Genomic DNA, 17,139 nt, shown 5'->3' with positions numbered 1-17,139 from the left:
CTGGTAAGGATCCCACACCGCGCAGCAGTATTCTAAAAGACGACGGACAAGCGTAGTATAGGCAGTCTCCTTAGTAGTTCTGTTACGTTTTCTAAGTGTCCTGCCAATAAAACGCCGTCTTTGGGTACCATTCCCCACAACATTTTCTATGTGTTCCTTCCAGTTTAAGTTGTTCGTAATTGTAATACCTAGGCTTTTAGTTGAATTTAGGGCTTTTAGATTAGACAGATTTATTGTAAACCGAAGTTTAACGAATTCCTTTTACCACCCATGTGGATGACCTCACATTTTCGTTATTTAGGGTTAACTGCCAATTTTCGCACCATTCAGCTATTTTTTCTAAATCGTTTTGCAATTTGTTTTGATCTTCTGATGACTTTATTAGTCGATAAACGACAGCGTCATCTGCAAACAACTTAAGACGGCTACTCAGGTTGTCTGCCAAATCGTTTATTTAGATAAGGAAAGCAAAGGGCCTATAACACTACCTTGCGGAACGCGAGAAATCGTATCTGTTAGACTCGATGACTTTCCGTCAGTTACTACGAACTGTGTCCTCTCTGACAGGAAATCACAAATCCAGTCACATATCTGAGACGATATTCCATAAGCACGCAATATGACTACAAGCCACTTGTGTGGTACAGTGTCTAAAACTTTCCGGAAAACCAGAAATATGGGATCGATCTGAAATCCCTTGTCAATAGCACTAAGCACTTCATGTGAATAAAGAGCTAGTTTTCTTTCACAGGAATGATCTTGTCTAAACTCATGTTAGCTGTGTGTCAATAGACAGTTTTCTTCGAGGTAATTCATAATGATGTAACAACTGGATCGGCGCCACTGCACTGAAGCAGGTCTCTCTGTTATGGGCAGTGTGACTAGATACCAGGTTTTAGAGGAACAAATGGGCAGTACCGGTGTATAAATGAGGCTAAATTTGAGGAGATTACGTCATTCGAGTCAGGGACTTGGTAATTACTGCGTAGCCGCACTACAATACTGGAGCACCACTGGCCAATCAGACTACTGGGCAGCGCCAGCAGCAGCCTATGGTTCGAAACCAGGCTGTGTCTACCGCCACACTGGGTCCTCTGTGAGACTTGGCGACATAGCCGTGCTGGCTTGCTGTTCCTGTCTGCTGCCGCAAATGATGAGACCCAGGGAGGGACTCGGCGTCACACCGTCAGCCCCCGTCTATCGCCTGTCTGAGGGGCATGGGTTCCGACCCACGCACAACCTCTGAGCAAAGAGCAGCCAGGTCGCCTTCTGGCTTGTCACTCCCCTGGGAATCACCACTGTCGCAACTGCCTGTGGCGTTGCCCTCGCTTGCTACTTTTACCCATTTTACATACTACCTTTTCACAATCTTCATAATAGCGTAATTAAATTTTGTGACTGGTTACATGATAATCGTCATTTGCTTCTATTAATACCTTTTGCTCATGTAGAAACGTTTATATGGAACGTAATTAACACCACACTCAATAATTATCGTTGGCCGCAGGAAAATCTGCACGCTACAGTGGAAACCAATTTACAAGTTCGTTTTACGATCACTGTTTGGTGTGACACGAACGGTAACATGCTGATAGGTTTTGATGAGCGACTAACAAGACAGAATGATTTGCATGTTGAAAGCTTAAGAGGGTTGTCTTGGCCTCACGGACTGCAATGTACTTCCGGCATTATGGAGACCCTCTACATTTTACCAGACGTATGAGAAAACTACTCAACCGCTCTTCCCTAGTCGCTGGTTTGGTCGTGGTAGTGCAATTAACTGGGCACTAAGATAGCCAGACCTTACGCCATTTTGATTTTGAGGTTGGATGAAGTCTGAGATGTACAAGCAAAAGATGAATACGCGAGATGAACTACGTGGACGCATCATGGACACTGCTGCCCTCATTAGGAAACGTGCTGAAGCATTCAGACAGGCAATACATGTTCCCCCAAAAGAGTGCACAAATGCATTGCAGTTCGCCCTGGGATACTCGAACACTGATTGTGCACTGTACATCAGCTGTGATGTGACGTGTACAATAATTAGAGATGGATTTTTAAACTGATACCTTGCTAAACGAATAGTGTTGTATTAACTAACTATTGTACATGCGTACATGTGTAAAGCTGGCAATTTATTAAAGGATACAGAAAATAAATAACGATGTACATTAAATGTCTTGTGTCTCGATAATCATTCGGAATAGGACATATGTCTGTATGAAGTTTTTTGCTTCAAACGATCGTTCCTGTAACATCCCTGAATATTGACCATTACTCCTGGGACACCCTATTCCCCAGGAATGTGTGATGGGGCCCATGCTGTTCATATTGAATATTAATGGCAGTGCAGAAAATATTAACGGTAACCTCATACTTTTTGCAGATGTTGTACTTATTTACAATTAAGATCTGCCTGAAATACGGTCCACAGATATTCAGTCTAATCTTGATAGAATTTCGGATCGATGCAACACCTGGACACTTGCTTCAACTGGTAAAAATGCAAAATTACGCACTTCGCAAAAAGAAAAAACTGCAGTATTTTATAACTGCAATATCAACGAGTCGTAATTGGAATCTGTAAACACATAAAAATACTTGGATGTAACAGGTTTTGAAGGTATGAAACGGATGGTCGCAGAATGTAAGGAAGGCAATCATTCGCGACCCATTAGTTTTACTACTCTTGCCTATCTAGATTTCGGCTCTAATTAGCCGTTTCCACATATGCAAGAGTAATACAAGCAATTCAAATGTGACTGAGTGCTGTGTATCTCTCCTTCCTTGTAGTCTACGGTTCCTGTACATACTGTGGAAACGAAGTTGGTCGCAAAAGTGGTACGTTTTTGCAGATGATACTTGTGTTTTAAGAAATGGCATAAAAGGGAAAGCAATAGAAGACATTGTTAATGATGTTTTTATAAGGCTTATTAACTGGTTCTCTGAAATTGGACTTTCCCTAAATTTTTGGGAAAATGCACCATATTCAGTTCTGTACAATGAATAGAATAATATCAACAATTGCCGCGGCAATAGAACAGGAGTCAGTAAACAGGGTAGAATGCTCCAAATTTTTGGGTCTACATACTTATGAAAACTTGAAGTAGAAGAAGCGTATTGATGAGTTTCTCAAACAGTGAAGTTCAGCTACTTTTGTTCTTAGTATAATAGATAGTCTTCGAAACAACATACTAACATATTTTGCGTATTTACTCTGAATAATGACTCATGTAGTCATTTTCTTGGGACATTACCAGTTAGGAATAAGGTACTGATTGCCCAAAAGTGAGCAGTAAGAATAATAAGTAATAATAAGAGATGTTCACACGGGCTCGTCATGTAGGTACTTCTTCAAGGAGCTGTGCATTTTAACCACAATGTCACCAAATCGTCATAAATAATCCACCACAATTTGAGAAGAGTAGTGATTTACTCACCTGCAACACTAGAGGAAAAAGTGAACTTTATTACCCATTATTAAAGCTTTCAGTGACTCACAAAGGAGTTCAATGCGCTGCAAAGCATTTTTTGATCATTTGCACAATAACGTACTATATCTGACATTTAGCGCAGCAAGACTTAAATATAAATTAGAATTATTTTCCCTCACAACCCAGTTCTACTACATGGGCGAACTTCTCTTTAGAAGCCGGTAGCCTCAGAAAGAAAATGTTTTTAAGTATAGTTGAGTGAGTAGGACAAAAAATAATGTGTTCATTAATGTAAACAGACGTCATATATACGTACCCTGCAAACTGAATAGTTCCATATCATTTGCTCAGCTGCAGGCAAAACAGATCGTAGAATTCGTTTCATAGGTAGAATACTAGGATGTACTCAGTCTCCAATGGAGACTGCTTACAAAACACTCATACGACGCTTCCTAGAATATTGCACTAGTGTGTGTGATCCTTTCCAAATAGGACGAACAAGAGTACTGAACGTATACAGAGAAGTGACACAGCTATGATCACAGGTTTGTCTGATCATCTGCAGGACTGTGTCACGGAAATTCTGGAGAAACAGGACTGGCAGACATCTACATACAAAGTGTAAGGAACCAATTTTAGTAGAAGAAATTTGGAATATCCTACAAAGCCCCCTCAGGTATCAAGAGAATTGGATTAGCTTAACTGCACGTACGTGAATGCAAGGAGAAGAAACGGTAATTAGTTCAGTTGGAAGTACCCTCTGCCATGCATTTCATAGTAGTTTGCAGAGTATGGACGTGGATATACAGGGTGTTCGACAATGGATGTAGGTATACAGGTGTTGGACAAAAATATGGGAACACTGCGAGAAATACAAAGCATGCTTAATCATAAATGCAGATGCTATCCAAACCTGCTGGGTGCGCTGTTGTATTTGATCACGAACGCCACCTGTGCAATGCCCTCAATACGTTGCAAGTGTCAGTCGTGATCGGAAGAGTGTTCTGTGCAGCTGTAAGTGTGTTACGTCAGAGATAAGTGAATTCATAAATGGCCAGATTGTTGGTGATTTAATGGTATTTGCTTGTGTTACCAAGTAGCTGAAGTGGTTCGTGTTTCATGAGGCACCATATCAAAGATTTATACCGAATACAATGAGAGCGGAAACGCGTACTCTGAGTCACAATGCGAACGAAAGTGTGTGTTGAGTAACCACCGCAGATGATCATTGATGAGGACTGTGAGGAAAAATAAGAAGACAGCAGCTATAATAATCACTGCAAACCTCAATTTCGCTCTCGAGTACACTGTCAGCACCAAAACAACAGGAAGGGATCTTCATAAGCAGAGAACTGCAGGCTGATGTGGGATTTCCAAACCAAGTATTAGCGACTGCAATGGGTGTAACAGGAAAACGTGGTACTGAAGCCATAAAAACTTAAATGTGGAACAATGGAAGAAAGTAATTTGGTTGTCTGAGTCTTGTTTTACACTGTTTGCAATTGCTGCCCGAGTTAATGTCTGGCTTATACATGTCCCATGCCTACGATACAGACAGCTTGCTGCCAAGAGCGAAACATGGCGAGGGTTCGGTGATGATTTATTCAGCCTTACTGTAGTATTCCTTGGACACCATGGTTACTCTGCAAGGTCATATTACTGCCAAGGATTGTGTGTCAATTTTGTCTGATCAGATCCATTTCATGGTACAATATTTGTTCTCCAATAGTGATCTGCAGCATCGTCAATAGAGTGGACTGCGGTCGTTTGATGCAGAGTCGAGTGGAGACTTTGAATCAGTGGCTCAGGCGGTTCTGTGAAGGTATGGGCAGCAGATTCCTTGACTTGCGCCATCGGGTGGTGGGTTTCCGGGTTTTGCTTAATTGGTCAGGAGTCCACTACACACAGGAAGCGGCTATACGGGTAGCGGAGGCTGTGTGGAAGGGACTGGGCGGTTTTTTAGGTTAATGGGCCTCAGGGAACCACAGAAAGGGCGTCTGTCTAGAAGGGGGCAGGTAAAACAGAGTAAGTTAGTTGTAGAAAGGATCGGTATTATAGTTGTAAATTGTCATAGCGGTGTTGGGAAAGAACCAGAGCTACGAGCCCTAATAGAATGCACTGAAGATGAAATAGTTACAGGTACAGAAAGGTGGCTACGGCCGGAAACAAGTTCAGCCTACATTTTTTCTAACGGTCTAACAGTTTTCAAAAACGATAGGTTAAATACAATTGGTGGTGGAGTATTTACAGCTGTCTTAAGTAGTTGACTTGTAGTGAAATTGAAATAGATAGTTCCTGCGAAGTAGTATGGGTAGAGGTTACACTTGACAATCGGACTAAACTATTAACTAGGCCATTTTACCGACGCTCCGACTCAGAAGATGTAGTTGCTGAACAGTTAAAAGGAAACTTGATTCTCATTTCAAGTAGGTACCCCACTCATACAATTACAGTCGGTGGTGACTTTGATCTACCCTCGATTTGCTCGAAAAATTATACGTTTCAACCAGGTGGCTGACATAGAACGTCATCCGAAATTGTACTGAATGCTTTCTCAGTAAATTATTTTGAACAGTTAGTTCATAAGCCAACTCGTGCGTAAATGGTTGCGAAACCATACCTGACCTCTTAGCAACAAATAATCCTGGACAAATAGTGAGTATCGTGACGAATACAAGGATTAGCGACCACAAGGCAGTAGTTGCTAGTCTGAATACCATAACTCCTACAACCATCAAAAAGAAACGCAACGTATATCTATTTCAAAAACTGATAAAAATGCTCTTAACGAATTTTTAAGAGACAGTCTGCACTCCTCCCGATTTGATCATGTAAGTGTAGAAAAGTTGTGGAATGATTTCCAAAAGATAATATCGCCAGCAATTGAGAGATACATACCACATAAATTAATAAGTGATGGTACTGATCCCCCATGGTACACAAAACGGATCAGATCACTGTTGAAGAAACAGCGAAAAATGCATGCCAAATTTAAAAGAACGCAAAATAACCAAGACTGGCAAAGTTTTGCAGAAGTTCGAAATATAGTGCGCACTTCAATGTGAGATGCTATCAGTAATATCCACAACGAAACTCTGTCACGAACTCTGGCTGAAAACCCAAAGAGATTCTGGTGATACATAAAGCACACTAGTGGCAAGACGCAATTAATAGGAGAACTCGGGGCAGAACGGGATACTTAAAGTTTAAGAATTTCTATAAAACAAGGGAACACAAGGAAACACTTTTTAAAGTGATTAAAAAAACACCTTGTAATGTAACCTAATGTACATTATTTTAAAATCACTTAAAACAATACATTTTGCATTTTTTACAATTTTTCGAAGAAAGTGTTGCATATTTCCCATTCTGCCCCACCCACGGGGCAGAATGGGATAAGGGTATTTTTTGTTAAATTATTGCATACACGTTGAATTTGAATTACGAATATCGTATTAAACTATGACAAAATGTTGTATAACAGGCAATTCAGACTAAGGAATGTGTAATTTAAATAATTAAAAAGTCATTCTTCAAAATAAGAAAATATTTTAATGTCATTCTGAAAAATGTACAATGCTTAATAACCACCAAACCACTAACTACTAGCCCTTTCGACAATAGTCACAAATCAGTATTTCCTCTTCATCTTCACTGTCTATGCCAGCACATGAATTGTGTGCCCACTCTGGCATGCTACCCAGCCCTCATTAGAAACGGAGTAGAAGTCCCCACAGTAGAGACACTCAGTATCCTCTCTCTCTGATCTCTCTTCTCCATCACTTCTTTCTTTTATTTTTAAAGGTCTTTGATGTCCTCTGTTTTGGTTTTTTTGGGTGTACAGTTTGATAACTTTGCCTTAAGTTGAGCTGCACCTGACATCTCTGTCCTGACATTGCTTATATTTGATCACCCTCCTGCTTTCTGTAGGCCTAGTTTACGTGCGACAGCATTATGCAGTTCCTTCTTATAAGGAGAATCTGTTAATACGACGTTTTTTCCTTTTCGTCTTGTACTCTGCCGAGTATATTGGCAGATTAGTGGGATTGGAATGACAGCCTCGGGCGATATCTGGAAAACTGTGTTGTTCGCCGAAAGTAGCTGGTTTGGAGAGTCTGGCATCCATGAACGTCCATGCTGGGTTTGCTTTCTACTTGCATCAAAATATGACGGAGCACAACGGGACACTATCCCATTCTGCCCTGTCCCGTTCCGCCCCAAGAGCACTTTTGAGGATAACAACTTTTATGGAGTGTAGTAACTAACGTATTTAAATGCATTAAATAACTAAAGTATAACAAATACCATGCAATTTAAGGGAATGTGTCATTTTAAGGTATACAATTAACAACTTACCTGGCGTTTAAACTCACCAACGTTAGAACAACACAAGCGGTAATGTGATGGACAACAATTCACTTAGATCTCGCACTTCGAACTAAATCAGAATGGCTGCCCTCACTTCCCTTACATTCGGAGAAATAGTTGCATGGCCATACAGCAGGTTGCAACACTGTGTAGTCTAGAAAAATGCAATTTCCCATTGTGCCCCGCTATCCCGTTCTGCCCCGAGTTCCCCTACCTTCACAGCGCGATAACAATACTGAAGTCACTAATGACACTGCCACTAACGAACAGATATTAAACATAATATTCAGAAACTCCTTCAACAAAATAGACGAAGTTAATACAGGCCTATTACAAATGATTGAAGCGATTTCATAAATTCACTGTAGCTCCATTCATTGACATATGGTCACGACACACTGCATATACGTAGAAAAACTCATAAAGTTTTGTTCGGCTGAAGCCGCAATTCAGGTTTCTGCCGCCAGAGCGCTCGAGAGCGCAGTAAGACAAAATGGCGACAGGAGCCCAGAAAGTGTATGTCGTGCTTGAAATGCACTCACATCAGCCAGTCATAACAGTGCAACGACACTTCAGGACGAACTTCAACAAAGATCCACCAACTGCTAACTCCATTCGGCGATGGTATGCGCAGTTTAAAGCTTCTGGATGCCTCTGTAAGGGGAAATCAACGGGTCGGCCTGCAGTGAGCGAAGAAACGGTTGAACACGTGCGGGCAAGTTTCACGCGTAGCCCGCTGAAGTCGACGAATAAAGCAAGCAGGGAGCTAAACGTACCACAGCCGACGGCTTGGAAAATCTTACGGAAAAGGCTAAAGCAGAAGCCTTACCGTTTACAATTGCTACAAGCCCTGACACCCGATGACAAAGTCAAACGCTTGCAACAGCTCATGGAAGAGAATGCGTTCAGTGCGGAACTTGTTTTCAGTGATGAAGCAGCATTTTTTCTTAATGGTGAAGTGAACAGACACAATGTGCGAATCTGGGCGGTAGAGAATCCTCACGCATTCGTGCAGCAAATTCGCAATTCACCAAAAGTTAACGTGTTTTTTGTGCAATCTCACGGTTTAAAGTTTACAGCCCCTTTTTCTATTGCAAAAAAAACGTTACAGGACACGTGTATCTGGACATGCTGGAAAATTGGCTCATGCCACAACTGGAGACCGACAGCGCCGACTTCATCTTTCAACAGGATGGTGCTCCACCGCACTTCCATCATGATGTTCGGCATTTCTTAAACAGGAGATTGGAAAACCGATGGATCGGTCGTGGTGGAGATCATGATCAGCAATTCATGTCATGGCCTCCACGCTCTCCAACTTAACCCCATGCGATTTCTTTCTGTGGGGTTATGTGAAAGATTCAGTGTTTAAACCTCCTCTACCAAGAAACGTGCCAGAACTGCGAGCTCGCATCAACGATGCTTTCGAACTCATTGATGGGGACATGCTGCGCCGAGTGTGGGAGGAACTTGATTATCGGCTTGATGTCTGTCGAATCACTAAAGGGGCACATATCGAACATTTGTGAATGCCTAAAAAAACTTTTTGAGTTTTTGTATGTGTGTGCAAAGCATTGTGAAAATATCTCAAATAATAAAGTTATTGTAGAGCTGTGAAATCGCTTTAATCATTTGTAATAACACTGTATTCCTGAATTCCTATCAAGAACAACTGTCAAGATGAGAAACATAGAAATAGATATCCTTGGTGTCGCAAAGTAGCTAGAATCACTTAATAAAAGCAAGGCTTCCGTTCCAGATTGTATACTAGTCAGGTTCCTCTCAGAGTATGCTGATACAATAGCTCCATATTTAGCAATTAGATACAACCGGCCGTTCCCAGAAGGATCCATATCTAAAGACTGGAAAATTACTCAAGTGACACCAATACCCAAAACGGGAAGTAGGAGTAATCCATTGAATTACAGGCCCATATCACTAACGTCGATTTGCAATAGGATTTTGGAACATACGCCGTATTCGGACTTTATGAAGTACCTCGAGGAAAACGATTTATTAACACGTAGTCAGCATGAGTTCAGAAAATATCATTCTTTCGAAACACAACTAGCTCTTTATACTCATGAAGTAACGAGTGCTATCGACAGGGGATGTCAAACTGATTCTATATTTTTAAATTTCCAGAAGTATTTCGATACTGGTCCTCACAAGCATCTTCTAACCAACTGCGTGCCTATGGAATATCGCCTCAGTTATGCGGCTGGATTCATGATTCCCTGTCAGAAAGGTCACAGTTCGTAGTAATAGACGGAAAGTCAACTAGTAAAACAGAAATAATATCCGGCGTTCCCCAAGGAAGTGTTACAGATCTTCTATTGTTCCTGATCTATGTTAACGACGTAGGAGACAATCTCAGTATCCGTATTAGATTGTTTGCAATGGTGCTGTGATTGACTGTCTTATAAAGTCATCAGATGACCAAAACGAACGACATTATGATTTAGATAAGGTATCGGTATGGTGTGAAAAGAGGCAATTGACCCTGAGTAAAGTATAGTGTGAAGTTATTCACATGAGTATTAAAAGAAATCCGCTAAATTTCGATTCGCGGTAAGTCACACAAATCTGAAGGGTGTAAATTCAACTAAATAATAAAGGATTGCAATTACAAATATCCTAAATTGGAACGATCACATAGATAATGTTGTGGATGCAGACAACCAAAGACTGAGATTCAATGGCAGACCACTTACAAGGTGTGACAGGCCTACTAAAGAGACTGCTTACACAACGCTTGTGCGCCCTATTCTGGAGTATTTCTGTGCGGTGTGGGATTCGCATCAGATGGGACTGGCCGATGACATCGAAAAAGTACCAAGAAGGGCAGCTCATTATGTATTACCGCGAAGTTGGGGAGATAGTGCCACAGACATGATACGTGAATTGGAGTGCCAATCATTAAAATAAAGGCGTTTTTCGTTGCAACGGGATCTTCTCACGAAACTTCAATACCAGTTTTCTATACCGATTGTGAAAACATTCTCTTGACACCCACCTACACAGGAAGAAATGATCATCACGATAAAATAAGAGAACTCAGGGGTCGCACAGAAAAATTTAAGGACTCGCTTTCCCCTCGCACCGTTCGAGAGTGGAATGCTACAGAGACAGCTTGAAGGTGGTTCATTGAACCCTCTGCCAGGCACTTTCTTGTGAACAGCAGAGTAATCATGTAGATATAGATGCTGTGTTCCAAGAAGACATGGTTCCTGTTCGCAGAGATCACATCGTCCATGACTGGTTTGTGACCAAGAGATTGAGTTGTCGCATCTCCCCTGGCCACCACCGTGACAGATCTCAGCATTATTCAGCCTTCATCGTCAAATTGGGAATGGCGTGTACGTGATCACTACTCAGTTCCATCATCACTACCTGAAGTTCCCAATATTTTTCAGGAACAATGGTACAAGATTCCCCTGAAAACCGCACAGAACCTGTACATCGCCATTCTATGATGACTAGAAGCTGTTTAGAATTGCAACGATTTTCCTTCACCGCGTTAGGCGTGGTAAGATGTTGTACTTTACGTTTTTCCATATTTGTGTCCACGCCCTGTAGATGTAGATATAGACTGCTGTTCAAAAATGGCTCTGAGCACCATGGGACTTAACATCTATGGTCATCAGTCCCCTAGAACTTAGAACTACTTAAACCTAACTAACCTAAGGACATCACACAACACCCAGTCATCACGAGGCAGAGAAATAGACTGCTGTTGAAAATGACCAAGTTACGAAGTTCCTCCTTCTTTCTCTGCTTCTGAAGAGATGGCTGTGTAGTATAAGATTGTTCAAGCGAACGGGAACGGTAGTAAATCCGTCATCTGGCTATCCGACACACGAGAAAGCGTCGTAACGTTCCTGGAGGTATGCCTTCGCGTGTCCTCCGCTACCGAGAATACTCCCTTCCTTAGGCAAAAGCACAAACCCAGCGAGATGGCGAAGTGGGAAGATCCAGGACTCAGTCAGGAGGGCAGTGGTTCATATCTCAGTCAGTGCATTTACATTTAGGTTTCTTTCTCATCATTCTCCAGTCTAAGCTTATGCTTGGAAGACTGCAGGAAACCTAAATGTGGATGAACTGATAGAGATACAAACCGCTGATCTCCTAACTGTGACTACTGGGTCATCCCACTTCGTAACCTCGCCGGGTTTTAGTGATGAAATTTTGTGAATGCGGTGGATGCCCTCTGTGTAATTTGTAAGGTTTTATTTTATCTCGAGAGCCTTCGCATTGGCTGTAGCTATTTTTGCTGTAGGGAACGCAACATTTTCAAGTACTTTCCAAAACTTGTTGTTTCAGCAGAATCCAACAACAGATAATAAACAATATCTGCAGCACATCAGCGGCCCGCATTGTATTTTATGTACGATGTGGTGCAGCCATGGAAACGCTGGACTCTCGTTCAGGAAGATTAACAATTTCTGATGTTTCTCTTACTCGTTTTATGCAAATGATGTTATGGCTTCTTCAATTAGGTTATGGCCAACTACTTTCTAAACTGCCCTTTCAAGTAAGATGGTGCCCCTTTGTAATAATTCTGTTTCAAGGTACATTAAACTCTAATCTTCATTACCACAGAGCACAGAGCGAAAGATAATACTCAAGAGTAAGACCATAGATTATTATCAGTGTAACAATGAGGTGGCTAAAAATCCTATGATATGTTTAAGATGCTCCAACTTTGATGTTCCTTACAATAATTGAATTAACTAGTGTTGACTGAAAACGATAGCATTAAGATTCGTGTAAAGTGCTATTTATCTGCATAACACCGGAGTGTTTTGAGCTGATTTTCTAAGAATTTGATGCTCTGAATTCAAACAATTCATTAATATTTGCCAAGAAGTTCAAAATTCTAAAATACAAGATTTTAGAGAAATATATGTTATACTGTTTTAATATAAGTCCATGGATATAAAATGAAACAACAGTTTTGTTATAAATTATTTATACATGTTATAAAAATATTATTATATACAAAATAAAAAAAGTCTTTGATGATAACATCCAGTCCCTGAACATTTAGGTAGCTTCTTGTGCATGAAATTCCTGAATGTATTATGGAGTGGTCCATTTTTAAATTCGAGCAGTAAACTGCCATCACGTGCACATCTGATCTTCCTTGGTAGCATTCGTCCACATGTTTTCATATGCAGACTTGCCTTATTTGTGAATCGTCAAATATTTCTGCTTGAATTTTTCCGTTCTCAGCTCAGACATTTTTCCTATATATGCAAAGCGTGACCCATTCTTATCAAAAGCCTTTACAAATTGCTTCAAAAGGCCCTACTTGATATGCAGTGGACGACAAATGATTATCTCTCGTCCAGCTAAGGGGTCGTTAATGACATTCTTCCTCCCTCTGTACATCTTGTCTCTCTTCGGCCGTCCTTTTCCAACACTTTGCAAACCGAGGAGGTAGTTTACATTCATAAGTCAAGACAAAACATCCATTGATGTTTATGAGACTTAATCTTCTCAAACATCAAAACTATGGTTTTATGTTCTTCTTTCCTTTCCCTTGAAGGAGCAGCTGACATTGAACTAAATTTGTTACCGTTGTGAATTAGTAAAAATTTCAAATTTGCCTTGAGCTGTGACCAAATACAAAAAAATCAAGTAGAAAACATTCAGGAAGACATATTTCCTCAGACGTCCACTAATTTCGTGCAAAACACGAGATTGTCTTCTTTGGGTATAAAAAATAAAAATGAAGGGCTTCCTGGATCAACAGGTCGTTACGACACCAGCCTGGACAAAATCGAATGGATACGATTCCACATCCGTTTGTTTAACATTTATTCCGATTTAGTTCGTATAGTATGAGATTTACGACTCTTATATAGGTACACGATACTTTGAAGTATTTACGAAATAGTATTCTTTTCCAAATTTACCTCTTTAGTGTGAGTTAAACCATGAAGACATAAAATTATGAAAACTGGTTATCCTACAGATTTCACTTTACAGAAGTCTATATTTAGAAGTTATTGTTAACCTTAAAGGTTTTTATTGGATTTCATTTCATATATACAGTTTTTCCCGTATATGACATATACTCAACAAAATTCTAAGTGTCATATGACCTGTAGAAAAACGTAATTGATTGTTTATCAGGCAATAGCCTTCAGTGAATTCAAAAACCGCAGTTAACTTCACCAGAAAATTTCTGCTTGACATAATCATTTAATACTACAATCTTGGGGCGTGATGAATTTTTATATTTTGAAATTTTATTACATTAATATATAAAATTTCTTTTGCAAATCTCATTTTTGTAGCCAAAAAAAGGAATAATTTTTGCACAAATCTCCACTGTTTGTAAAAAAAAGATGTCATTCTAATAATTATTTCGACAAAGAATATTCTAGACTATTTTGGACAACAATTTTGTGTTACATAGAACTGTATGCATCCCAAATCAGATTGGACATAGTTGTTAGCTGAGTTGACTTTTAAGCTTTTGTATGTGAGACACTTGTGTAACGTTTTTGTTATCACCAATCTATTGAAAATGAGCTCTTTCTGAGTAAAAAGAGGTTTTGGTGATGAGACTACGTTTTTTTTTGTCTTATTGATGGGTAAAAATTTGACACCAAGAAAAAACTGTGTATTATGTTTTACTATGGGTGAGAAACTAATTGCGAAGTAAATCAAGACGAAATATTAAGAAATGGTATCTTCACTAGGTAGTAAACAATCTGAGAACCCATTCACACCCAAATTAGGTGAATGCTGCCGCTTCTCATTGAAACAAAATGAGTGTTTACTTTTATTCTACAAATTGTTTAATCATATCTTGAAAAAGTCATTTTCTCATGACGTTCCGTTGAACTAAACCTATTACATAGTTACAGCAGAGATTTATTATAATTGGAATGGCTCATCTGGGATATTTTGCCTCAGATGAACCATTTCAAGAGCAAGAAGGGTAGCATACTTTTTCTGTTCTATGGTGAAAGGTAACTTTGGTTCCTTGATCCAGTACATTTTTGTTGGAAGCCAGTAATTCAGAAGCTTCTTTTGACAGCTTGAGATCCCTGGTGGGTTATTAACTCATCCCAGTTTAAAACCTGAGGAATTAATGCCGTACCCGCATAGTCACTATCATTGTCATTAGTATCACAGGGACAACACCAGGCCTCACAAACAACAGGTTTCGGAGTGGCTTTTGTTTCAGACGTTTTCATTTCCCGGTAGTTCACAATCATATATGTTCTGTACAAGTTTTACAGATTTATTGTAAATGTCTTTACAAAGTCAGTAATAGGTTTTCGGTTTCCTTTCAGCGTTTATCCTTTGTATATGTAGCAAAAACCATCAAGGTGATTTACGCAACTTCTTCTACTTTAACTTACATTATTTCTGTTCAACAACACAAGTGCAAAAAACTACAACATAGATGTTTCCTAACTGAATTATCAAGCGACGTCATCCTCGCTCAGCCCTGAATGGCCTAGCTCACGCAGTAACCTCCAACTCCATCTGGTGGATATTACTGGAACTAATTAGAAAGCAGACCGGCAATATTGCAAACCTACAGGAACCAATCCTCATACATGTTAATTAGAAATGCACAAACCAGAGTTACAAATGCACATTTGATGTAGAAGTGCATATTAAATAACGACGATCAAAAAAATAAGAGCGGATAGAGGAAGACTGATTTCACTTTTTTATTCAACGCCCCAACCGTGGCTAAAATCAATTCTAAAATCCTAGATATAAAAAAAAAACAGTTTGGTCTTGGCCTGTGTATTTACCTTATTGCTAGTTTCCCTTGAGATCTCTGGTGTGTTATTAACTCATCCCAGTTTAAACCCTGAGTAATTAATGCCATACCGGCTTAATCACTGTCATCATCATTAGTATCAAAGGGATAAAACCAGTCCTCACAAACAACAGGTAAAGGAGTGGCTTTTGTTTGAGACGTTTTCGTTTCCCGATAGTCCGCAATCGTAAATGTACTGTACACGTTTTACAAATTTATTGCGAAAGTCTTTACAAAGTCAATAATAGGTATTTGGTTTCCTTTCAGCGTTTATTCTTTGCATATGTAGCAAAAACCATCAAGGTGATTTACGCAACTTCTCCTACTTTAACTTATATTATTTCTGTTCAACAACAGAAGTGCAAAATACTACAGCATAGATGTTTCCTAACTGATTTATCATGCGACGTCATTCTCGCTCAGCCCTGTACGGCCAGAGCTCACACAGTAACCTCCAACACCATCTGTTGGATATTCCTGGAACTAATTAGAAAGCAGACCGGCAATAGGGCAACCCAACAGGAACCAATCCTCGTACATGTGATTTAGAAGTGCACAAACCAGAGTTACACCTGCACATTTCATGTAGAAGTGCATGTTAAAGAACAATGATCAAAAAAATAAGAGTGGATAGAGGGAGACTGATTTCACTTTTTGATTCAACGCCCCAACCGTGGCTAAAATCAATTCAAAATCCTAGATATAAAAAAAAAAAACAGTTTCTTCTTGGCCTGTGTAATTACTTCCTTGCTAGTTTCCCTGAGTATCTTATAAAGGCGTAACAGTTATTAATGGTGACAGTATGTGTGCAAGGCGCCAATATAGATTTGACTTCCTCAGTCTGATGCATTAAATGAACAATAATTTATTTCTGCTTAGATAGTAGACTTGTTTCCATTAGAAATAGAGTTCGAGTAAATGATCTGGCCACTCAGATTAAGGTTGTCTATGGTTCATTTGATTCGATTCAAGCAATTTCCAGGACGATTCTTTGAATGAGACGCAGACGAATTTCTTCCCCATCCTTCTCCCACTGAGGAAGTATTCTGTACATAATCATACCGTCGTCGTTGAGTATTTGAGCCCCAACGTTACATTTTGTCTCCATCGTCTTCGTTGTAGGAAGACTAGTTTCGTTGTTTAGTTAATATCTTTGGTGAGCACGCTGTTCAAAACAGAAGATGGGGTATTGAACTTTCCTTCTTACTTTCTACTGCTCTTCTCTCAACAAAAGTTAGTTTCGTTGTATAATTAATATATGTGCAAAACCAGTACGCTCCACATCCACTAGCTTGGAAACAGCTCCAGTGCTAGATGACACGTTATGTGCTGTAATGCTATATCATGGGAAACCATTACTTGCTTCATACTTGCAACACCAGACAGCCGTGGAGATATATGCAAACATTGTTTTGGAATAGAAATCAGAATCAGCCAGTGGTTTACAAGCGAAAAATATGTACGAGAGATGAACCGCACCGTCGCATCATGGACACTGCTGCCCTCATTAGGGATAGTGCTGAGGCACTCAGACAGGCA

Source organism: Schistocerca piceifrons, chromosome X, assembly GCF_021461385.2.
Source record: "Schistocerca piceifrons isolate TAMUIC-IGC-003096 chromosome X, iqSchPice1.1, whole genome shotgun sequence".
NCBI lineage: Eukaryota > Metazoa > Arthropoda > Insecta > Orthoptera > Acrididae > Schistocerca > Schistocerca piceifrons.
This window is presented reverse-complemented; position numbering follows the sequence as displayed.